Consider the following 26,560-nt stretch of genomic DNA (forward strand, 5'->3'; position numbering starts at 1 on the left):
TAGAATGGTAAGGGTCTGGTGCCGGCCCCCCAGGAAAATTCCCTACATGGAATAAGACCTGTGGGCAGCTCAGACAGGGCTGTTTCAGATCTGAGAACAGCATTTCACAGAGAGACTCTTGGACCACAGGAAGCGGTTGACATCTGTGCTGCTTTTCACAGGGGTGGCTCTGTGTGTCTGGGAGCGGTGGGAATTTGCACAGGCACGGCCACTCTTCAGCCAGAGGTGCTGACTTTCTTGGGTCGGGCTGGGAGGCCAGCATGGGCATGATCGTGGGTGCCTGCTCCACTCCACGTGGTTCTCTGTCGCTGCTGCTTGTGGACGAGTGAAGGGTGCAGGGCTGTTGTGCCTGAAGCAAGGAACAAGGCTCTTAATGAGCCAAGGTTGTGCTGGACCTTTTTCCTCTGTTGACCAATGCCTGGTGAGACCAGGATAGGGCTCTCATCAAGCAGATTATAACATCAAGGGCTAAATCGTGTGCTGCAAATACATTACATCCCTGATGGGGGAGCTAATCAGGACTGGAGGAGCTGTGTGAGGCTGTTTTTGGCCTTGAAAACCAGCAAAATTGGGATAGGTGCTGAAAAAGAGAAAAAAGGGTATCAGGGTGGAGAGGAGCAGTTAGGCGAAGACACAGAGGTGACAGCTGCCATGCAGTTTTGTGGCACAAATGTAAGGCTGGCTTAGCAGAAGTGAAGGGGAGCTCCAGTGCCATAGCCTAATGGCTAAAGTCCTCACCTTGCAACTGCCAAGGATCTCCTATGGGCAACTGGTTCTAATCCCAGCTGCTGTACTTCCCTTCAAGCTCCCTGCTTGTGGCCTGGGAAAGCAGTCGAGGATGGCCTTAAAACCCTGCACCTGTGTTGAAGACCCAGCAGAAGCTCCTGGCTTCAGACTTCAGATCAGCTCAGCTCCAGCCATTGTGATCAGTTGGGGAATGAACCAGTGGACAGAAGATCTTTCTCTTTGTCTATTCTTCTCTCCATAAATCTGACTTTCCAATAAAAATTTTTTAGTAGTCTTTAAAAAAGAAGAATAAAGTAGTGCAGGATCCAGCTGGTTGGTGGGGTCTAAAAACTAGGTCATGGTCTGACTGACTCTCCTCATGCCTGCTTGCTCCAGCTTGTTTCTGAGTCTCTCTGCCCAATTCCCCACTCAGATTTGCTTTCCATCAAGCTGTGCCATACGCTGGACCAACCTCCTAATTAATATGTGCCAGGTCCCCTGAGCTGACAAGCTTTCAATACAAAGAAACAAATGATACCAGCCTGGATGAAAAGCCGAAGGAAACAAAGATAGCAGGGGGTGTTTTGAGAGAACAGCATCATGGAGGAGGCAAATTTCAGACTTTTTTGGAAAAGGAGAAACCTGATGTGTTAATTAGGAGTCTATTTCCATAATAAGACTGCTCCGAGGAAGGTAATAAAAGAAACAAAAGGGGCAGTGGAGGCGACCCAGGAGGAAGAGAGGAAGTTGGGGTGTAAGGAGCCAGGGAGGGGCTGTTATTCTCTGTTGTTCATGTAAGTCTGTGGTCTGCTGGCTCGGTAAGACTGGGGACTGTCCCTTTTGTGTCTTGTAAAACACCCTGAATTAGGAGCTCCTGGTATAAATAACATGTGGTTTCTACTCTCCCCACCCATTCAACAGGAAATACTGCAGCATGACCAGCTCCAGCTGCGGGTGGGTTTTAGCTTTTCGGAGCAGTTTCTTTTCAGAGAAACTTTCTGCTGCTGAGATGGGCCAACCAAGGGGTCCACAACAAGAGAAAGTGCAGTGAGGAGGTAAGGCCCCAGAACAGCCACAGCCAAGAAGGGGAGCTGGTGGGGCCCAAGGCGGCAGGGCGCCAGGCTTGCAGGTCGTGAACTTGGGTGCTGGAAGCTGATTCAGGGTTTGAATCCCAGGTTCTGCCACTCGCTGGCTCTGGGGTCAGCTGGGCTAGGCATGGAGAGCCTGTCTCCTACACCAGTGCCAACTGATTTTTCCAAAGTGCAGCTTTGGCCTTGACCTTCTGGTGCTTGAAGCTGGCCATGGCTCTGAGCTGCTGAGCAGAAGCAGTCCATTCTTGGTGGAGCTCTGGGATTGGAGAAAGGCTGTGGTGTTTCTGTCATTCCTACTTTGAATGCATGTGGGACTTTAAACCCCAAAGCCAGAAGTACTAAGAGGATGGATGGCAAAATCCAATTGCCATGATTCAAAGTGGGTCATGGAAGGAGACAGTCATTATAAATACCCGAGCTCGGGCCCTCTATGCTTCTCTCTCTGCTTTCTGGTTCATCACATGATCTTTCCTCTGCCTGATGCCCCACCACTGCCGCCACCTGCCACCAGCTGCCTTCATCAGGAGGCATATCAATTGGGTCAACCAATCTGGACTTGAGCCTCCAGCACTGTGAAGTTAGGCTGTCTTGGGTATTTTGTAGCCGTGATGAGAAGCTGATGAACACAGGGACACAGAGTGAACTAGTTAAATCTCCCTTCTTTATGGAGCGTTGATAAGTGTAGCTACTGCATTGTGGGGCTGGTGTGAAACCCAAAGAAGATAATCCAGAAAAAGCCCTAGGGACCTAATAATAGGTGCTCGGTTAATGTCAGTTCTTCTTGTTAGCTCTTTACATGGCTTAATTTTCCTAAGTTTCAGAGGCTCAGAATGGACTTGCTGAGAAAAGGAGGTGCCTTGATAAATCCAAAATACCTGGTGCTCCATAAATGTGAGTTGTATGATACTCACTGCCATCATCAACACCACTACCATCATCATTTAGATCTAGGAGAAAAGGAAATAACCCAGGAATCGGATTGTTGAATGAAGGCCCTGGGTTGCTCTAGGAGTCTAGGACTGGGAGCAGGAACTCGACCCTTTCCCATCTCCTCTCCACAGAGACTTCCAGAAGGGCCCAGGTGGGCAGAGAGTGAACCAGTTGATGGAAAATCTAGATTTCTCTCTGTCCTTGTAAGTCTGCCTTTCAAACAAAGAAATCTTTTAAGATGGTAATATGATTTTTTTAAGAAAAAAAAAAAAGTAGAGTAGCTGAGACTCCAACTGGCTCTTCCACATGGGATACAGGTATCCCGAGGGTGGCTTAACCCACTGTACTTCAGTACATACCACAGCAGGAGGGAGTCTGACCTAGATGAATCTCCCACTGTAATGGGTTAAATCAAGACCAAGGTCAGGGTTCCTGTGAAGTGACATTTGGAAATAGGGTCCTTGCAAGTATAGGCACAAGTCCTCCTGAATGTAGGGGATTTCTAAATCCAGTGTCAGGCATCTGAGAGGAGAGGGTGATCAGAGAGCTGGAGAGGAACACATCATGGGAGGGGAAGGCTGTGAGAAGACAGGGCAAGAGCTTGGGAAAAGGCATTTACAAGTGTTTCTAATGTGAAGGATGCCTGACAACCACCAGAAGCCCAAAGGACTTTCCAGAACTATGAGCAAACGGGCTTCTGCTGTCTGTACCACCAAGGTGTGGTCATCTGTCCCAGCATCCCTTGGCAGCAAACAGCCCTCTTCATGCTGTGCTTTCCTCTTCCCTTTGTTCTCATGGCCCGACTCTCTTACGGAATATCTTTGCAGGAGAACTAAGAAGCTACCTGTCTCCAAAAATTCAAAACAAGGAAGCCAGTTTGACATGGTAAACAAAACTCCCAATAGCAGTGTCTAGCTCATCAGAAACATTAAAAGAAAGATGAATTCATGACTTTGCCAAGCCTCACTCCCCATGGTACAGCCTCCTGCCTGCAGAAGGGCAGTGGTGTCCAACTGGAACACGCCTCGATTCTTCAAGTCTTGTTTGTCTTTGGTTCACCCATCACTGCTGTTGATCCTAGCTGGGGAGCTTCCAAAGGCAACAGTGTGCCCTGTGCAGCAAGAATTTTGTTCTAAATTAAATCAGTATTGATCATAAAACAGAATTTTGGAAGAGTTCTTTTAGAACACAGGCTTGTCTGGCCTGTACTAGCACGGCCTGAAGCACCATCTTATGGTGTTTATCATTCTGTTCACTAAAGGGGGACGAAGTCCACACCTGTAGCCCCATTCCCTCCCTCACCAGGGAGGTTAGGGCTGGCTGACCAAGGAAGGCTTTCCATACCTCTGAGGTCTGTGAGAACTGAACCCAGGTCAATTGCAAGGCAGGACCAGCATCTGATAGTCAAGGATGAGACTTTCAAATTTGCGCCTTCAATAAGAGCAACAAGTTTCATGTGGTTTGCATTGCAAAACGTTAATTTTCTTTCCAAGATATTTTCTATTGTGCCAACAGCTTTTGTTTTACTTAAACTGTCATTCATTTGGAATGAAATTTACTACTTACACAAACTTTGGGGAGTTAAGATTTGTGCAAGTAGAGAGACAAAAATTACAAACAAGTAAGCACAGCATTCATTCAAAAGAAATTTTTCTCTTCCCTATTTTTATCAGTTTCTTCTGTGAACCAGATCCCTGTGCTAGCTGCCAGGACACCAGACAGATGACACAGAGTCCTGGCCCTTTGGGAATTCCTGGCCTTCTGGTCCACTTGGGGGTCAGCTTTGGTGACTGTGTTGGCACCATGCTGGGTTAGGCACCCAGAGCCACTGGGCTCCAGCGGTGATGCTGCTGGGGCAGTAACCTCTTAACAGGAATCCAGGGTCAATGAGGGCGGGGCAGTGGGCAAGAGAAACAGAAGGAATTCCACAGGCAAAGACCCAGTGCCCTGGAGATCATGCAACATTTGAGAACTAAAATAGAACAGAAGGTTGGTGACTGCAGAATGGGAAACCTCTGAGAGGTGAGGGCAGAGACTGGACCGCAAGACCTTGGGGATCAGGACCAAGGAATGTGCTTGTTTGTCTTTAGGGGTCTGAGGAAGGCAGCCAAAGGTTTGCTTTTCATGTTGATTTATTTATTCCAAAGGCAGAGTAACAGGGAAGGAGAGAGAGCTAGGGACAGAGAGATAAACAGGCAGAAGAGACCGTCTATACACTGGTTTACTCCTCAACTGATTACAACAGCCAAGGCTAGGCCAGTCCAAAGCCAGAAGCCAGAAATGCCATCTGGGTCTCCCACAGAGGTGACAGAGGCGCAAGCTCTCATGCCATATTCTGCTACTTTCCCAGGCTCATTGGCAGGGAGCTGGATCAGAAATGGAGTATGGCATCCCAGGCAGTGTCTTAACCTGTCGCGCCACCACACCTCCACTGGTCTTGTAATGAAAGGTTTCAACTAGCATTAAGTGTCACAGCTATCCAGTTCATTTTGCATTGTTGTGATGAAATACCTAAAACAAACTACTACTGCTACTGCTACTACTACTACTACTACTAATAAAGGCTGATTTAGCTTGCTGGTTGGGAGGCTAAAAGTCCAAGCAGCCTGATGCGGGCCCTTGTAGGCCTTTGGGTGGTTGGCAGGAGCATTGGAAAGAGGAGAGGAGGTGTGAGAGGCCAGACACAGGCCCTTCTACCAACTCACTCTCACCTCAGTCCCAGGGGAAATGATCTTAAATCCCTTTGAAGGGCACAGAGTCAACTTGCCTAAGGATTTCCCATAAGGCCCCAGCTCTCAAACAGCATCTCCCAACATCACCACACTCCAGTCCAAGCTCCCAGCATGCACACTGGGAAGACAAACCACAATCAAGCAATAGCAGCCGCAAGGGGCAGTAAGAGGGAGGAGTAAGGGGCTAGCAAGTGTAAGAAAATAAAGGCTATTTGCCTAGTCCCCCTAGGAGCAAACCTCACTTCCCAAAATGGCCGAGTACACTTTTATTCAATAAAGGATGATTGTGTTGCTAGTGGAATTCTAGTAAACGTATTGGGCCTGTAGAAATAAACCCAAACAATCTCATCCTAAAAACTGTTCATAGATCACATTGTCTTGCCTGACTCCAGCACCTGCAGCAGGAATGAAAGACAAGCAGGAGCTGTATTTCAAGCTTCTTCCCTTCTTCTGGAACCACGTGTGGCTGAGGGACTTGGCACAGAAATGAATCCTCTTTCATCGCTCAGTGCTTGGAGTAGGCAAGCCTAATGAGGGATGATGTTTGAACATTTCAAACCAAATTCCCTCCATTTAGGGTGTTAAACAACTTGTTATTTTAAGCAATTTAGACAGATATTTGCATATATAAGCAAGCTCATTCTTTGAACCAGCCCATTATATAACCTTACTTATCCCTGCAGGTAATAAACTACTATAAATGCAGAATGAGCTCAATCCAGGGTTCTCGGAGCGCACACTGTGTGTGCAGACCAGTGAGAAGCAGACCCACTTGTTAGGGACGATGACCGCCTTCTGCTTCACTGGCCTCTTATGAATTATTTCTGCTCTCAATTCCAAATCAAGAAAAAACACGTCTTTTTCCTCTAGCTCATGCTAAGATGAGTACCAGGAGAGCTAAGCCCAGTCGCACCTGTCCATCAATGTGTGTGGGGTGACTACGTGGCCCTGCAGCTCTAATATCTAGAAATAGAAAACTCAACATGCTCCTCTTTAACTTCAACCCCACATCCTGCTCCCAAACTCTCATTCACTCACGGAATCAACTTATTAAGGGTTCCATTACATGCATGTTTTGATGGGCTTTCATGTCAGTTGCAGCATGACTTGCCCTCCTGTGGCTGGCATGTGGCTAAGAAGCTGAAATGCCTGAGAATTGAACAGGTATTTACTATTAGAGTGTCTGGGATGAGTGTCCTGCTCACGTGAGGGGAGATGGCAGGTGATGGCTTACGTATCTGATCCCTGTCACCCGTGTGGAAGACCTACTTTGGATTTCCTCTTCCTGGTTTCAGCCTGGCCCAGCCGCAGCCGTTGTGGCCATTTGGGGAGTGAACCCGCAGGAGGAAGATTGATATTCTCGCTCTTTCTCTCTCCCTCTCTCTTTCTCACTCTTCCTCTCCCTCCATTTTTCTTGTTCCTTGATGTGCCTTTCAAACAAATACAAATCAAAACTTTTTTAAACAGCAGGATTTTTCCACACCCATCACTGGTTGTGGCATTATGCTTGTCTCATTGCACTTACTGGCACATCCACTGTTGGTGAGTTTTGCTGAGATTCTGATGGAAGGGAATACACATCTCTGTTCTGGCAGAAGAAACAGGAAAGCATAAGCAGCATGGGGTTGGGTAAGGTTGGGTTTGCCAGGCTTTGAGCATATAAGGAAGCTGTACAGTATGGGGGCCTGGAGCCTCGCTCCACAGACCAGTGTATCTCCATCCGCTCATACCCATGGCTTTCCAGGGAATCCCTTAAGGCCCAGGTTTGATCCACAAGTGAGTTGGCTCAGCACATCGGTATAATGGAAAATGGACAGCTACTTGTCCTGCAGCCCCACACAGATGTCACCAATGAGACCAAAACATTGTGACAGGGAGGTCCCCAGGTTTGCACCTGGTCATCCACCAGGTACGGAGAAACAGGAGGTTCAGGTAGGGATCTAGAGATTCATGGGCAGCGGCACGTGATGCCACGGATTGGTCACAAAGCTGGAAGGATTGAAAGATGAGAGAAAGGAGATTTGGAGGAAATGATCTATGAGCATAGGAACATGTAAGAGAACATCTGTATTGCCCTTGAATGCCTGCTAGGACACCCTCCAAGGAAGAGGCATGAAGCACTCAGGTGGGCAGGGTGACCCGCACAGGAGGCATCAGCCAGATGGCCTTCAGCCACCCAGGTCCTCGCCCCATAGGCCTGATTTGGGTCTCCCTGGAGGTGAAGAGCGTCATTGCCATTTCCTTAGGAGGCGGGGCTGCTGCCATGTAATGTAACAGGGAGGAACGTGCTGGCTCATGCCCTCATGCCCTGTTCTTACTATATATAAACAGGCAGTCGTAGCAAGCACCACCCAATAAACACATGGAAATGAATTCAGATCCCTCAAGGATGACGTTCTGGGGTTCCTAGCCGAGGAGAAGGGGGAGAGGAGGGCTGATAGAAGAGGGCTGATGCTCCAGAGAAAGCCAGCCCATGGTTTGTCGCACTAGACCTGTGACCAACTTGAATCTCGGCTGAGCTGCTAACAAGAGGAAGTGGACATTGCGTGAGAGGTGTGTGGGTCTGAGCGCTGCAGATGGATTTGGCTTACCTGCTTGTAGGTGCTGTTAGTGCCTGCCCAGATCTTTTTAGACTCCCTGAGGTGGGGAGCCCCAGATGATGCGGTGGGACTGGAAATCCCCCAGCTAGGCTTCCTTCGGCTGGTCTTAGTATGGGGTAGGGAGAGGTACTCAGGGCGGTGCCTGACTTAAGACCCCAGGGGCTAGAGTGGGGCTGCGGTACAGGTGGTGGTCTCCAGGAGGGTGTCCTGGTATCTGGTGGAGAGTGAAGCTTAGCAGCACAAAGTGCGTGCATTTCTGGCCTTGTGGAGTCGCGGTGAGAGATGAGATTTGCATGGTGTGTGTGGCTTGGGTGTGGGCAGTCCTCGGCTCCCCACATCACCCAAACCAGCTCAGGCACCCCTCTCCTGGCTTCCGGGCTGCTGATCCCTTTAGTCCCAGGAGCCACTTCACTCAGACTCGTCCCAGGACCAGCTATTCTGAGTCCTTGCGTCCCACACTGGCTCCAGTAGGGACGGGGGTGGTCAGTGCCCGGTGCCCGGCTCCCTGATACAGATAGATTCGCTGTGTGATTTCTGCCGCAGAGCGGCCTCGGGATGCAGCCGTGGCTGAAACTTCAACTGAATTGCTCCCTCTCTTGGTTTGCCTTGCCTGCCCCAGTCAGCCTCCCTTTCTGCCTTCCTAGGTCCTCCTGGAAGCGCTTCCTTCTTAAATCACTTGTTAACACATCCGTGGCAACCTGAAGACAGCTCCCTAGTAGAAAATAAACTCACTGTGGACACAGATGCCCTTTGGAAGCAAAATAATTTAGAATCTAGCCCAGCGGGGGACACTTAGCAGGAAGTGGCTTTACAGCCTTCAGTAAGAATTCTAAGATCCCAGGGGGGTGATTCAGCCTGCGACATCCACACATGCTCACTCAATGAAACATTAGCGTAAACGGCGGGAGCCCAGATCTTTTGGGTTTCCTTGCTTTCGGGTTTTCAGTCGGTGCAGCCGGGTTGGCGTGGGTGTTGTGTATTTGGACTGCGGAAGAGACTAATGAGCTAGCCAAGAGGCAGCTGGGGACATGAAGCCAGAGCACTGCGGGAAAAAAAAGGACCTTGCAGTTAAACAAGACGGAACCGCAAATCCTGGCTCCACCCCAGCCATGTAAAACCCTGGCCACACTTCATTCATGTGCAAATAAAAAAATTTTTGTTTTTACTAGTGACTAGCTCACAGGATTGAGAACGTGAAGATGGCACCGCTGACGGATAATGGCCAAGACCCCGGCGGATCAGCGCCTGGGGTGGATAGGCAGGCGACCACGCCGCGCCAGTCCGTCCTGCGGTCCAGGCGCTGAGGGGGTGCTCCCCCTTGGACACAAGCCAGCACACTTCCCCCCGGAAGGGACGGGACGCTGAGGAGGAGGCAGCCCGAGATCCCCGTCCACTATGTGGTTTCTCCACCCCTGTCCCCATACTCCGCCACCTCCATCTCGGCAAGGCAGAAGTAGGTGAAGGGTGGAAGCCTGCAGACCGCGCCGCGGAGGCGGACGCCCGCCGCCGGTTTCCTAGCAACGCCCGTCCCGCCCCGCGTGGCGCGCCGGCGCCGGGAAGCAGGGGACAGGCCGCCGTTGCCATGGCAGCGCGTCCGCTGCACGCCGACGCCGGCGTGGTCTGCAGGAAGCCGGGGCCCTGGGGCCTGGGTGGACTAGCGAGTGGCGTCCATATCTGGTTCGGTCTCTGCAAGGGCCCCAGCCTTGCCCTGGCCTGTGGCCACGTGGAGGCACCGAGTCGCCAGGGTGCTTGGCCTGGCCTGCTTCTCGCCAACTGGGGTCAGCTAAGGGCTTGGAAACTTTGCAGTCGGCCTCGTGGGGACTGGCGTGGTCATCGCAGCTGAGGGAGTGTTCTGTTCTGTTTCAGAAACCCGTCAGTCGGCTTCCCCACCCACGGTGGGCTTTGCAGACCCTCATGTCTGCGGCCTAGCCGTCTTGTCCACCTGGTGTGTCTTTCATCTTGTGCAAACAAGATTGCACAAAACTGAGCTCCTTCCAACATGTGCCTTCCCTAAAACCACTCTGACAATGAGGATCGTGTTTCTCCAGGGTCGTTTGAAGCTGAAAATGGCCGGGTCTGGATTCAGGACTCGGATTTGCATTCTTGTGATTTCCGCAAAGTTCCGTGTTTGCAGCATTGGGAGGCAGACCTTGCCTCTAAACAGATACCTCTCCACCACCTAGCTTAGGGACCGCGGTGCCAGGACAGAGGCATGGCCTCCCAGTCGCTCTCCCGTCCTAAAAGTATTTCTAACTGAAGCCGAGGTCGTCACTATTTGTGATTTCAATCAAATTGACCGAGCAAAACCTGCCATCTAATTCCAAGACAACATTAGGTACCTAGAGAGGCATTCTCTTTTGGCGTTTATTTAAATCAGAGCTTTTCAGCTGGGCTCTTCTGCCTATGTCTTTTTTTTTTTTCTTCATAGCCGCAACGGGGGAAATTTCAATCAAAACTCTGGTTCTTCACCTTCATTTTTATGGTAAACGCTCTTGTGAGTGCGTCTGGGCTGAGAGACTGCATTTTCTTGATCAGCAATGCCGCGTGCCGCAATCAATACGAGCTGAGCACCTTGCTGATTGAGCGGCGCTTGAACCTGGAGACAAGAAAAGCCTTCCTCCTAAAAAGAGCATCTTCCGTGGTTGTGTTTGAGAAGCAGCTTCCCAACTAACTTCCCGCCTTCCCCACTCCAAAGGCTCATTCCCTTGGCACTTGGCGACTTTCATTTTGCCAGAGCATTTAACCTCTTTGCAAACCCGTGTTCACACACTTTGCTTTGTAGTTTAAGAATGTAACCATGGTTGGGCTGGCGATCATACATAAGTTTTTGATGGAGAGATATCCTTCTAGATGACTTTTCAAAATAAAACCCTTAATTTGCGTGGTGGAGAGTAGAAAATAAACCTAAAAACTAAGTACGGAGCCTCAACTTAAGTGTTATGTGTAGCGCTGTTGAAAAAGAAACAAAACAAGTCTTACGCTGTATTCTTGGTGGATGTTTTGCACAAAGCACACATCCACGGGTGAGCTTACGATTCACTGGTTGAAGTGTTCCAACAGCAGAGGCCAGAACAACTTGGTCATAAAATCATAGCATTTGCAAACATTAGTTCCTATTTGGTAATGTTCCAAAACTCTAATTGTTCATTCGTTATTCTAAAAGCTCTTTTTCACAAAAGTTCTTCATCCGTTTGAGCTCAGCACAACTTGACTGCAGGATGTTGGAAAGGTGCCACCCATGTTTGGCGATTGAAGCTGCCCAGGCCAGCTCTGGAGCCGCTGGGTGGTTCTCTGTGGTTACAAGTTCAGTCGCACCAGGGAAGCCTGGCTCTCGTCCCTGGTACTCCCTTGCCCGCTTCTGAGCAGTAGACGGGAGAGCAGCGGTCTTCTGCGGGGTTGCCTGACTTCCTGGTAGTTGGTAGTACAGGGATGTCTCCCTGGTTTTCCTACGTGGGGTGATGTTCATAGAGCTCTCTTACAGTGCGTTTCCGGCTTTACAGGGTTCTGCTTATCACTGAGGGTTACTGTTACCTTGGGAACCTAATATTTATCAAACATGAGACCCATTTTCTAGATTCACCTTTCCTCTTTCTTCTGCCCACCCCCAAATCATCAGTGTTTTTAGGCTTGAAAGGTCTTACCATTAGTACAGCCAGCCAGCGTTTGCTCCTCAGCCTGCATCAAACTCCATTTACAGCATTTATCGATGCTTATCATAATATGGACTCTCCTGAAATTTATTTATTGTAAGAATAAACTAATCTTTGTTTTTCCTGATTTCTCTCTACTTTTTCTCATTCACCTATAGGTGTTTATCCTTCTTTAAATATTTGTGTTTCCTAGTTTCACTTCTTCTGTAGTACAATGAAAAAGGCCAACGTGCCTATTTTGTTGCCACAGAAATGGTAGTGGTACACAAAGTGTGTTATCTTCTTGCTTAGCTCTTAATGTTTTCTCTCTAGTGCTCCTGATCTCAGTAAAAGGCAGTGTTTGGAGCTGGCATGGTGTCTTGGTTAACCCACTGTTTGCAAGCCAGAATCCCATGTAAGTTCTGGTTTGCATCTTGGCTGCTCCATTTCTATCCAACTTGCTGTTATGTTCCTGGGAAAGCAGCAGAAAATGGATATAGTACATGAACCCCTGTACTCAACTGGAAGACCTAGAAGAAGCTTTTGGTTCCTGGCTTTGACCTGACTCACACCTAGCCATTGCAGCCATTTGGTGAAGGAGCCAGTGGATAGAAGTTAGTTCTGTGTCACGTCCTCTCTCTGTGTGAGTGTAACTCACCCTTTCAAATAAATAGGTGTGTCTGCCTGTCTGTCTAGTGTGTCTAGTGCATACTTTGTCCAGAATTTAAGCTTCTGAGTCATAGCATCAGCTATGTCACTCACTTCCCAGGGCACGTGCCCACTCCCCAGAGACCAACACTTGTCTGTGTCCATCTCTAGATTAATACTTATTTTTCCCCTTAGCTCAATCACAGCAGTTTTGATGTCCCTACTACCTGTGGACTGAATGACTTAGTAAGTTGTTGTGATCCTAGGCAGCTAGTTAAGGGTTATGAACTAGGAAGCCACTCCCATCTATGTGGTCCTTTCTGGCCACCTGTGATGCCAACCTGAGAGGGGCAGTATTACACTGTTGAAAAACCACTCCCCTTGCAACCCCCTGTAAAGGCCCGTGATAGGGGGGAGGTCACTCCCTTGGTCGTGTGTGTCCATCGGTCTGGCACTCCCACTCTTGGTCTCTCCAGTGCCTGCTTGCTCTCTAGCTTCTGGCAGAGTCGGACAGACTCTGAGGGCAGGTAGCCCCTGAGCACGGACTTGTATGTCTATATTCTTCATCCCCTGTTCACTGCTTGGGCGAGTAAGTAAAGATATTAATGCAAATGCTAAGATGCTTTGTATTTCTAATTTGTGTGCTTTTAAGAGTTCCAGGAGAGGAGAGGCCTAGCAGTAATGGAATGTGGGCAGAGAAACCAGGAAAAGGTGAATGTCTGCAGCTTTGTAAGTGTGTCCAGATTGCTTACGGCAAGTCTTTTGGGATAACTTAAATTGCTGGGGAAGCTGGAACATAGGTCTTCAGTTTAACGGATGGACTCAGGGTAATGACCATCTGTTCCTCTCGGACTTTCAGTTCAGACTGAATTGCCACATAGACTTGTCATTTGCTAATTTCTAGTGGGCTCTGTTATCACCAAGCTTGGTTAATAAAGACTCAATACATTTTAGACTTGTCTGGCATGATCTGTCTCATACCTAACAAGTTATGACTAGAATCCTTTGGGAAAACATCAGGGGCAAGAGGCAAGAAACTGAAAGGAGAGTGATCAGGTAATACAAGTAAATTCCATAGTAAGAAAAAAATAAAAGTGGCCAACTGCAGCCTTTGTGTTTGCTCTTGGTCACAGGTCGTGGGCCACACTTTAACTTCCTTTTTTAAATCCTGCTCACTCCATGACATCACTGCTCCCAGGTCAATTGCTTAGAGGGCTGGACTTCTTGGCTTGGTTACATGACGTAAAATGCCATTGCTGAGGTGGCCAAGTTCTAGCGTTGCTGCTGGATATGACAGTCCCAAGAGATACTCCAGAGACGGTATGGCTCTCAAGGTGTAGCTGCAACTATCCCAGGTATTTGGGAGTAAACATGAGGAACTCCATACCTAGCCGACAGCCTCAACCCAGCAGCCTAGTGAAACCTTAAGTTCCTATTGAGAATGAGTTTCCCTTGAGTTCCCAGACTTCTAGAGCAACCTGGAGGTGATTGATTTTTAAGACTGGAACCATGGAAGATCAATTCTCTATCATATCTAACGTTAAAAAGCAATCTGTTCATATCTGTTAGTTGCAGTTTAATATGACTCTTGGATAAAGAAGTCAGTCTTGTGACTCTAAAAATGATACCTGATTTCAGTTTATGATTTCTAAGTTGGAATCTTTTCACATTGATACAAAGCATTGGAATACTTAAGAGAGAGGACTTGATGTAATAAAGAAATTATAGCTGCATTTATAAATTATATAGATAGTTAAAAATTCAACATAGTCCATTAGATTTACAAGATTAATACACATACTCAGGGGGTTTTCTGTTTGTTAAGATTTACACTTGAGTTACACGAAAAGGAAATCCAATGCTCCAGATATGTGCATGTGCTTGGAAATGTTTAAAGGAGGAGTAGGGCGTTCAGCCCAACAGTTAAGGTGCCCACATCCCATGCCGAAACACCTAGGTTCAAAGCCTGCCTCCAGCTCTTACCCCCAGCTTCCTGCCAGTGCAGACCACAGAAGATAGCGCTGATTGCCCAAGTGCTTGGGTGGTTCTGAGCACCCAAGTGAGAACCATAGATTGTTCCTAGCTCCTAGATTTAGTTCAGCTGACCCTAGCCCTTGCCCCTGTGAGCATCTGGGAAGTGGACCAGCAGATACAATTCTGTTTCCATCAGCAGTCTCTTTGTCTCTTTAAAAAAAAAAAAAAAACGGCAATTTTAATTGGATTTAAGCAGCCCTTTTACAGGAGGTTGTAAATATTTTATGATGCTGTGGACCCTGTTGCAACTGCTCAGCTTGGCCGTTCTAGCACCATAACAAAGATGATATGTAGGGCCCAGCACAACAGCTTGTGGCTAAATCCTCGCCTTGTACGCCACTGGGATCCCATAAGAAAGCAGTTCGTGTCCTGGCTGCTCTACTTCCCATTCACCTCCTGGCTTGTGGCCTGAAAAAGCAGTCGAGGATGGCCCAAAGCCTTGGGACTCTGTACCCACTTGAGAGACCCAGAAGAAGCTCTTGGCTCCTGGCTTCAGATTGATCCAGCTCCGGCCATTGTGGCCACTTAGGGAATGAACCAGAGGATGGAAGATCTTTCTCTCTGTCTCCTTCTCTATGTATATCTACCTTTCCAATAAAAAAAATCAGTCTTTAAAAAATAAATAATTTTAAAAGATAATATGTGAATTAATAGGTGAGGCTTTATTGCACTAAAACTCTTTACATAAATAAGCAGACAACAAGATTTGGCCCATATATGGTAGCTTGCCAGCCTCTCATCTACAAGATCAAATATTTTTAAATGTGTACACTTAAAAAATTATAGCCTTAATAAATCCTAACTACAAGAGCAAGCATAACCACCCCAGAGGCATTGCTGTGCACACAGCCACACTCGGCGGTCTCTGTAAGTTTACATTGGAGGACTGTAGACTTGACCGAGGAGATCATGTGTTGTTGCAGCAAGAGGATGGCCTTTGCAGTTTGGAGATGTGCTTTCCAGACCTAGTTTTGTTTTGTTTTGAGTGTCAACTACATTTTTTTTTTATTGATTACATTGCATTATGTAACACAGTTTTATTGGCACTGGGATTCCCCTACCCCTCCCCGAACACCCCCCCCCCGGTGGATTCCTCCACCTTGTTGCATTACCACAGTTCAAATTCAGTTGAGATTCTTTCATTGCAAACATCTACTAAGCATAAAGTCCAGCATCTTATTGTGCAGATAAGTTCAACGGTTTCTTGGGGAGACCATCTCTGGTCTGAAGGTAGAGCCGGCAGAGTATCATCCAGATCAATTAAAAGCCCTGACATTACATCAGTAACAATTTATAACGTTATAGAATTAGTTGACATAGTATTGAGTAACCAATATGTTAAAAGAGAAAAAAAAAAGAATGCAAGTTCTGAACCACATCCTGTGGCTTCTACATTGACACTTCACTTATTAGTTTATACACAACTGGGTTCTATACACCTTAAAATGGCTATAGATTACTATTCAGCTGTCTCATGTCTATTTTAATTTTAGTACTTAGCAGTTTATAGCGTTGAAGCATGATTTTGCTGAACCTGGCTGCTTTCTGGTAGTCTAACTCTATAACTCTAACAAGACATATGTCAACAGTTTAAGTGAACAGTTTTAGGAGGGGTGTGTAGAGAAATCTTCAATACCCTAGTGAGGAGTAACTAATCTTTGCGTCCCACCCAGTGAGTTATAAGTGCATCCCCGCTGGCCGTTTCCTGTCTGATTCCAAGCCTTCCTTATTGTTGTCTATCTGTTCTAAATTTTTTGTTTGTTTGTTTGTTTGTTTGTTTTGAGGGGTTTCTGGAGTGATCCTGATGGTCATTACAAGAGAGGGTGGGGACCCAAAGTCGGAACCAGGCAAGGATCAGAGAAAGCTCCTCTCCCTAGTCCCGAAGGAAGTTTACTGTTCTTCTGTTTCTGCCGACCATTCAGTACTCCTGGTTGTTGTTCTGATGACCTTGGATCCTGCAAGGCAGGATTTGGGCTTCTTCCATTCCATGTGGTAGACCCAAATGGGGGTGGGTGACCTCAGAGTTCTCGGCCTCCGAAGGCACTCCAGTTCCCCGTGGTCTCCTTGGCAGTTGGGATGTAGACCTTGGTGCTTGTACTGATAGTCCTTGGTGAGGATCTGGGAGTCTTCAGGGTTGGGATACAAGCCTCCTCCTGTCTACCTGCTCCACTCTGGGGTCCCCCTGCTCCAGACTCAAGTAACTACACTTTGTGGGGAGAACTGTTTAGGCTGTGATTTTTTTTTTTAATTTATGGTACAATTCCTCAGGGCCTGGGATTTCCCTATCCCATTCCCCAAATTCCTTCCCCTGACTGATTTCCCCCATATTGTCACAATAGCACAGTCTTTCACAAGCAGTCATTAGTGCATCATTCTGTTATTTCAGTGTATCCTGACGTTGCTGGTTTAGACAATGGCAGATAGTTCAGATTCCCGTTGTCAAGACTTATCCAACAGTCCCTTTGGGAGTTCATTGCTGACCTGAAAGTAAAGCCGTGATCTTTATAAAGAAAAGACACAATAGCAGATATGCATATCCATTAGTTATGATTTTCAGATGAAACAGTATGTAAAAATATGCTAGACAGAATCTTTCCAAAAATAGCGCTCCTATCACAGGTGCAGGTGTACTTGCACAGATTGTTGGTCCACAGAATGGAACAAGAGTAATTTCTTAGCTTGCACATCACTTGAATAATTTAAAGCTTGCTTATAACTGATGTACAATGTTCTGGTGATCAGAATTTGAATGTATATAATCCTCAGAAACTTGTCTCTTCAACATCAAAAACATTAGCATACATGTTTTATTGCAACAAATCTATGTTGGGTTGTTAATAAAACCAACTCATTTCCCAGGAAAAGCGTGATGTTTAAAATGCAATTCATCTTTCTGTGCCATCCTGTGCCACGCTACTGTAGAGGAGAAGGACTTTTAGGATTCATTTTATTTAGCCCTGCATGTCTACAAATGATGAGGCTGAGGATTTGCTAGGTGAAGTGACTTTCCCGAGAGAACATTCTTAGGAACACGTTTATGACTTAGCCATGTTATAAATTATAGCACAAAAACTGCAATAATGAACTCTGCCTTCATAGGACCTGTTTGGTGTGTGTCTGTTGTAGACCTAGCACAAATATGTCTCAAGCAAAAAGATGATTTAAGCGATTTGCAGCTTTAAATGCCTGCGGCAGTCTTTTCAAAGCCTATTCAAGTGAACAATGTGAAATCATATGTGAGGAAAAAATGGTGAGTCATTCTTTGGGGCTCTCTATTTTTACTCTTTTACCCTAATCCCTTGTTAGGTTTCTGAAGAGATGGTAAAGGAAGAAAATAGTAGACAAGTCAACTTTTGCATTATTTTTTCAGTATTAGTCCAAAGAGTCATTGCCTACTTTTGTTTTATTTATTTATTTATTTATTTATTGTGGCCTAATCAGGTTCCTCTAAGAACTAAAATGGAGGGAGATTGCCTAAGTTCCATGGTTCCTACTGGCTTCAAGAAGCATTCGTAGAAATTAAATACAGAAACCCTAACATGCTGAGATCAATTTACCACTGTAAAATATGATTTCCTTTCAGGACCTTTCAAACTTGGGAGATTGTGAATGGCTCATTAAATTTAAATATTTATATCATTTTGATAGTATCAGAAAAAGGATCTTATTTCTCTTCTTTTATTGTCTGATTATAGACTGTACAACACAATGCATTAACTGGATTCAGGAACAGGGGCTCCCACAGATGATGGGTTGTGTGGCTCCTTTACTTCTCACAAAACTGTCACACAGAATTTCCTTATGTCTAGACATATACGTGCACATGGCTTTTATTATAAAATTGGCATTATGCTGATACATTGTTGTGTGGACTGCTTTTGTCACTTGCTATGGATGTTTTCTCAGATGATGAAATGCTCTTTTGCAACACAATATATCTAATGGCCACATGGTATTCCATCAACAAGATGAACCATCATTTATTTACCATCTCTTTTGTTGGGCATTCATGTTTACAGTTTTTCACTATTGTAAATAATGTTGTGATGAATATCCATCGACATCAATCTTAGAGATCATTTCTAGACATGAAGCTGCTGGGTCCACAAACGTGAATGCTTTTACAACTTTTTGCTTATAATGATCATGCTAAGGCCACTTACTGGACTTTGGATTATTATGGCACTAATACTTTGCAGATATAATCTCCTGTGGTCCTCCCAGCAAATCTGTGAGATAAGTACTAATTTTATTTTTAAGAGGACACTGAAGCTTTCACTACAGCAGCTGCCAAACCTTGCACTTAACTTGAGTCTGTGTACCTTCAAGGCTGACATTCTTAATCGCTAATATCCTACTCTTACTTTTCAATGCCAAAATATCTTCCAAAAAAGATTCTTGCAGTTGAGATTTCTTTCAGCCCCATGTGAATGTGTTTGTTTCCCTATACAGTTGGAAGACTGATTACAAGTGAGGCTGAACTATTTTTCCCCACATTCCTTGGACATTTGTACTGCCTTTGTGGATTGTGCATTCATGTGCCTTGCAGGGAATACCTATGTGCAATGTTTCCTTTTGAGATGGTCAGGTGATCTGAATTCGAATCACAGCTCTGTCTCTAACTGGCTATGCAAAAAAAAGGAAAAAAAAATCACTGAGAATCCTGAATCTTCACTTCCTCTCGTGGAAAATGAGATGAGCAATTTACAGCCCATCTCAAACATTTGTGATTCTGTCCTTGGATCACACCACCCCTTGTCCATCCTTTCTGTTGGATGCTGTGGGGGAGAAAGGAGTGGCCCCTACACATTGGATCTCCATTTATGTTCAAGGAGACGCCTCTGCTCCTAATTGCCTTTCCCAGTCCTTCACTCTGCTGAGTCAATTGTTCCTGCTGGCAGGTGTCATCTTCTTAGCTTCAGTAGAACCCCTTGCTTAGGGCTCACTCCTACACAGGTTTCTCTTTCCCCCTTTCCCTTAAAACATTGAGAGTCCCCAGATTTATCCTTGACATGCTGCTCTTGTAGCACTTCAAGCCAACCATGGTGCTCTTGTCTGTGTCCTTCTGCCTAAGATGCTTTTCTTCCCATTCTTTCTCTCTTTTCCAAAGACTTATTTATATATTTGAAAGTTAGAGAGAGAGAGATCCTGTACCTGCTGGTTCTCACCCAAGATGTTACAATGGCCAGGGCTGGGCCAGGCTAAAGCTAAGAGACAGAAGCCTCCTCCAGGTATCACATGCAAGTGACTGGGGGCCAAGCATTTGGGCCATCCTTTGCTGCTTTTCCAAACCCTCAGCAAGGAGCTGTATCCAAAGAGCAGTGGCTGGGACCAGAACCAACACACACAAGGGATGCTGGCATCTCGGGTGGTCCCTGGCCAAGTTCTAGTGTGTCTTCTTCTAGACACAGGAAAGCAGGTTGGCTAAAATCTGACACATGGACTTAGAGCCAGGCAGTTAGAATTCATGCCCAGCTTTTGCTGTGTATAACTTATGGTAAGTCATGCATCTCTGCTTTGCCACCCCAACTTCCATTTCCTCATCTGTGTAATGGGGACATGATATAATCTACCTCTTGAGAAGGAAATGAAATCATACACACAAAACTCATTTAAAAGAAAAAACCTTGTTTTTTGCACTACAAGCCTATATCTGTTATAGCATTCATATCCTGTATTCTGAACATTCATTGTCTCATCTCTGCAGCCGATACACCAAAGGCACTTAGAAGCCAGTTGTGGGGGGGATAAATAAGTCACATTGCCAGTACATCAGGAGATTTTGCTCTGTGCTGGTGGGTCTGGTTTTTTTTTTTTTTCCTTCTTTATTTGTGCCCTCTCAGGATTCTCATTCTAACCTTGACATGATAGGAACAAAGTGAATTCCCTGAAATGATTAGCTTTTTAGGGTTGGGGAACAAAAATTCCTAACCAAACAAGACAGAATGATACCCAGCAGTGACATGAGAATGGGTTGCGAACAAGCTTCAGCTCTTTGTGCTTCATTCTGGACATACTTTTAAAATTTATTTACCAGGGAAAACATTATATTATAGTGGATAGAGCCATAGCTTGCAATGCTGGCATCCTATAGGGGCACGCGTTCAAGTCCTGGCTGCTCTGCCTCTGATCCAGCTCCCTGTTACCATGCCTGGGAAAGCACTGCAGGATGGCCCAAGTACTTGGACCTCTGCATTCTTGTGGAAGACTCAGATGAAGTTCCAGGTTCCAGATTTTGGTCTGGCCTAGCATTAGCTTTTTGGCCATTTAGAGAGTAAACTAATAGCCGGAAAATCTCTCTCTGTGTCTTCCACTGTGTGTGCGTGTGTGTACCTATGTTTTTCAAATACAGTTTAAAGGTCTTTAAAAAGTATTTTGGAGGAGGGCCTGGCAGCTAAAGTCCTCATCTAGAATGCACCAGGATGCTATATGGGCACCAGTTTTAATCCTGGCAGCCTTGCTTCCCATCCAGCTCCCTGCTTGTGACCTGGGAAAGCAGTCGAAGATGGCCCAAAGCCTTGGGACCCTATACCTGCATGGGAGACTCAAATGAAGCTCTGGGCTCCTGGCTTTGGATTGATTCAGCTCCAGCTGTTGAGGATACTTAGGGAGTGAGTCATCAGATGGAAGATCTTCCTCTCAGTCTCTCTTCCTCTCGGTATATCTGCCTTTCCAATAAAAATAAATAAATCTTTAAAAAATATTTTTTAAATTTTTGAAAAGCAAAAAGAGAGACAGAGATCTCCCAACTTCTGGTTCACTCCCTATGTGCCCACAATAGCTAGGGTTGGATCTGGTCAAAGCCAGAAGCCTCAAACCCCATCCTGGTCTCCCACACAGGTGGCAGAAACCCCAGGTCTTGAGCCCTCACCTGCTGGCTCCCGTGTTGTATATCAACAGGGAATGAAAGCAGAGAGTGGATCAGGGCCTCAAACTCAGGCACTCTGGTGTGGAATGTGGGCATCTGAAAGGAGGGATCAGCTTTCTGCACCAAGGGCTGGTCCCTCACTGTGGAGACTCTAAAACATGTCGCAGGACAGCACTGAGTGCAGTGGGCAGAGCTGCTGTCTACAGCATCCCAGCTCTGAGTGTCAGTTTGAGTTCCACTGCTCCACTTGTGATCCAGCTTCTTGCTTCTGTGCCTGGGAAAGCAGCAAGACATAGCTCAGTTGACTCACCAGGGGTTCCTAGCTCCTGGCTTCAGCATGGCCAAGCCCTGGTTGTTGCAAGCGGTTGGGGAGTGGGCTAGCAGATGGAATATCTTCTGTCTTCCCATCCCTTCCCTCTTTTTCAAATGCCCTGACTTTCAAATAATTTAATTTAATTTGTCAAAAAATAGATCTGATGACTCCCCTTCCAACCGTTCTTTTTCTTCCTTCATTTCCTTTTTCTTTTTTCCTTTCTTCCTTCCTTCCCCCATGTTCATCATGCTCAGTAGGTTCAGCTCTATCCATGAGCAGAGATGCCCATCATCTCCTTATTCCTGACTATTTCCAATACAGCTTCACAGAGCTGCAGAGCAATAAAAATATCTTAAACTGGGCATTGTCACTAAACTTAAAAAAAACAATAACAATAGTTGGAAAATAGATTGCCTGGGAAGATGGCCAGAGGCGAGAGTTAGCAGAGAAAAGATGAATGTATGGAAAGAGGGAAGCCCCAAGGCTTATTGAAAACTGAGCTGTCCTTAGGGGGAAAAATCAATATGGGCTATGAATCTTTTAGTATAGACTGAGGGTGAAAAACATCACAATAATTGTGTTTTTACAAGGTTTTAAAATAATTATCATATACAGTAGTTGGTGTTTCTTTAATGAATAAACATCATAGGTACTTCATTTCATGAGGATTTTTAAACTAGTAAAATGGACTCACATAGGCAAATCAATGTCTGGCCACTCCCCAGAGAGCTGCCTGGTTTATCATCAGTTCTGAAAGTCACAGACAAAGTTCTCAAGACTCGTGTGGGACTTGCAGATAGGAACTAACACATTTTAACCTATTTTAAAGATGTATTTACTTTCATGGAATGTCAGATAATACAAAGAGAAGGAGAGACAAACAGATATTCCATCCACTGGCTCACTACTCCCAAAGTGGCCAGAGTGGCCAGAGCTGAGCTGATCTGAAGCTAGGAGCCTGGAGCTTCTTCTTGGTCTCCCATGTGGGTGCAAGGTCCCAAGACTGGGTCATCCTCAACTGTTCTCCTAGACTACAGCAGGGAGCTGGATGGGAAGTGGAGCAGCCAGGACCTAAACCAGTGTGCATATGGGATCCCAGTGCATGAACAGTGGGGATTTTAGCCACTTGACTACTGCACCAGCCCCTGCAACATTTTTTTATTCCATTTTTTCCCCACATGTTTTCAGGTCCACTGGTGCATTGCAACACTCAGTGGGTCGGAGTCCCTGTTAACACTGTGACAGGTGGAAGGGCTGAGAGCCACAGGCAAGCACACAGTTCTGGCAGCTTGATTTAAATGGAGTAGGTGCTACGTTTTCCTGAATTCTACCACAGAAAATATTGTGTCTCTCACTTCAATTTTTAAGTCTTTATTTTGTCTAGTGGAACAGAGCGAGAGGATGAGGAGAAACCTGTGCTCCCCATTAGTGGTTCACTCTCCAAATATCTGCGACAGCTGAGGCTGACTAGGCTGCAGCCAGACTCCGGAACTTCCTCCAGGCTTTTCACATGTGATGTGGGTGACAAGAACCCGATCACTGAGCCATCACTGCTTGCTCTCAGAGTCTATGTTAGCATTTCTGAATGGGAAGCCAGAACCCAAGCCCAGATACTGCAGGGGCTGGTGCTGTGGCTCAGCCATTTAACTCGCTACCTGCAATGCCAGTATCCTGTGGGTGCTGTTTCCAGTCCTAGTTGCTGCACCTCTGATCCAGGTCCCTGCTAAAGGGCCTGGGAAAGCAGCAAAAACAGTTGAAACCCTTGGACCCCTGTACCCACATGGAAAAACTGGGTAGAGTTCCAGACTTTTTTAGAAGATTTATTTTATTCTTTTTATTGCAAAGTCAAATTTACAGAGAGAAGGAAAGACAGAAAGATCTTACATCTGCTGGTTTATTCCCCAAGTGGCCACAATGGCTGGAGCTGAACTGATCTGAAGCCAGGAGCTTCTTCTGGGTCTCCCACAGGGGGGCAGGGTCCCAAGACTTTAGACCATCTTCTACTGCTTTGCCAGGTCACAAGCAGAGAGCTGAATGGGAAGTGCAGCAGCCGGGACATGAACTGGTGCCCACATGGGATCCTGGAGGAAACTTGGTGAGGATTTAGACACTAGGTTATCATGCCAGCTTAAGTTCCAGACTCTCAACTTTGGCCTGGCCCAGTCCCAACAGTTGTGGCTGGCCATTTTGGGAGTGAACCAGCAGATGGAAGGTTTCTTTTGCTCTCTGTCCCTCTCTCTAACTTTCTTTCAAATAAATAAACAAGCAAATACATCTTTAGAGGGGAAACAAAAAAGTACTCTGGTGTGGGACAGGAGTTCCTTAACAGGCATCGTAACCACCAAGCTAAATGTCTGCCTGTTTCCAATATTTTTAAATGCAAATCTGTTTGTGAACACACTCCTACTGCGGCAAGCACCTCTAGGGGGTGTGCTGCAGTGGAAAAGACTTGTGTGCCTATGGTACCACAAGTTCCTTCTCCAAAATATTTCTTCCTCTCTGTCCTAGAACTTGAAATAATCTCCATTGGAAGACCAGGGTTTTAGAGGGTTGCCATTGCATTTCTAGGAATGATTTGACTTAAGTGAAGTTCAATGGAAACCTGTATTAGTTACTGGAAAAAGGCTGTAAGACATCCATTATGGTGTCTTATACCCTGTTCTGGAAGGCACTCTGATAACTGACTCAAGGAGAATAGGTACATTGTGATGAGGCACACAAAAGATCTGATCCTTCCTTCACACTGATATTGGGATTCTTCTAGAATATAGGTCTTTTTACATCACCTCCCCTAGGCTCATGCTTTGGATGCCTCTTTATCTCCTGCAGAATACTGAGTTCCTCAATGGAAAGGATGTTTATGTGGTGTATCCAAGCAAGAATGTCTCTCACTCTACCTTACCTCACTTCAGGAGACAAGAGGGTTGAGACCACACTGATTGGTTTGACATCTTTTTCTTTTAAAATCTGAAAGAATTCACTGGATCAGAACCATGATAAAAAAGGATTAATTTTAAATTTCTAGAAATGCAATGGGTGGTCTCCATACATAAAAACAGTTTAACAGCACCCATTGGAATGACACCTGCTACTTTCGAGATCTGTGGGTACACAGAGTTCCACTGGGTGTCTCCTTGCCCACCTGTCTTCAGTCTGAGCTGGAAACATTCTCAGCCATCAGGGAACATTGGGTGACCTCTGGATCCTCTCTGTACATAGCCTTGGTCCTGGCTTTGTGTCATACAATTATGACACATGACACACTTTTTATGACAGCCTCCAAATATATGTGTCTAAAACTTTAAGGTCCTTTAGAAAGTTCTGTGCCTTTCTCTCTTGCATCTACAGCATCCAGGCCTTGCTCAATACCAGCCACTTAATAAAATACCTGTTACATGCTTCAGGAAGTTAGCAGCTGAGTAGTTATTGAGGAAGAAGAGTGTCATCTGAGACCCACAGAGTTCACGTGGGACCTTAGGAAGGGACCTGGGGAATGGGAATGTGCAAGGAGCAGAGGGAAGAAGGAAGTGGAAGGGTTGCCTCTTACAAGATTTTTGCAAAAATCAGTACTTTCGATTTTAAAAGCATCACCCTTCCATTTTTGGATAGAGAAAAGTGAGTAGAAAAAAAAAAAAAACCAACCTGAGATTTACAGCTGGGAAGGACTTCATGTGAATCAACCAGACTGGTTGGCCAGAGTCTCAGACCCACCGAAGGGCTCAAGGGCTTTAACTGCACGTTTTTCTTTTAGACTTGAATAGCTTTTTTTTTTTCTTTAATAAATTTGCCTGGCATGGTGGCCATCTTTTGAGTTTTATGCTTGCGCACACAGTCATCCTGTCCGAGGAGACGTGGTTTACCGTCATTGTGCAATGCATCTTTCACTTCTTCTGAAACCCAGCGTTTATTTCTGCAGTGAACGCTCAGGTCCCAGAAGGAGGGCGCAGTGAGAGTATGGATTTGCATTCCAGTCACGCCACCTCTCAGGGTGCTTTCTTTTTCTGGGCTTTGCAGGTAACATAGGTAATGGAAACTTTTTTTCTCACTGAGGTTTGATCTGAGTTTTCTAATTAAAACACAACCTTTGCCTCCCAAAGCTGGAGGATGCTTAAGGTGGATGGTGAACAGTGGGCAGTGGGCAGCTTGAAGGTGTGGATTTCTACATGGTTAAAAAAATTTCTCCCTCATTTCCTTGTATTTTTAAATTTTTTTTATTTTTTTAAATTTTTTAAAAAGATTTGTTTTTATTATTTTTTTATTGGAAAGGTGGATATACAGAGAAGAGAGACAGAGAGGAAGATCTTCCGTCCGATGATTCACTCCCCAAGTGAGCGCAACGGTCGATGCTATGCCAATCCGAAGCCAGGAGACTCTTTCGGGTCTCCCGCACGGGTGCAGGGTCCCAAGGCTTTGGGCCATCCTCTGCTGCTTTCCCGGGCCACAGGCAGGGAGCTGGAAGGGAAGTGGGGCTGCTGGGATAGAACCGGCGCCCATATGGGATCCCGGGCGTGCAAGGCGAGGACCTTAACCACTTTGCCACCGCGCCGGGCCCATTTCCTTGTATTTTTAAAGTATTCAAATCAAATTTCTCTTTGTACCTCCCCCCCCCATGAGATGTTTTCAGTAATGTATTCAGCTGTCAGGTCTTTGTTCAACCTTAAGTATATTTGAATTGCTGTGTGATTCTTCTTAACCTGCTTGAGCAATGGAAAGCTTGAAATTAAAATAATGAAACCCATTGCCCTCCTGATGGACGGGGCGTGCTGTGCCTTCGTATGCCTTGGAGCTGCGGTTCCGGGGTGGTAGTGGTCAGACACGAACTGTCGAACACAGCAATGTTGTTTTTCTTGCTGGGGCTAGAAATAAAATATATAAATATATTGGAAACAAGATTGAAAAAAAACATTTTTTTTGATCCTAATTTCTCAAAGAATTCCATGGAAACTTCTCGGTGACTCCTCAGGGGAAACAGATGATCCCTTAGATACG

This window comes from Ochotona curzoniae, unplaced genomic scaffold (assembly GCF_017591425.1).
Source record: "Ochotona curzoniae isolate NIBS_2020 unplaced genomic scaffold, NIBS_Ocur_1.0 contig_2688, whole genome shotgun sequence".
Taxonomy (NCBI): domain Eukaryota; kingdom Metazoa; phylum Chordata; class Mammalia; order Lagomorpha; family Ochotonidae; genus Ochotona; species Ochotona curzoniae.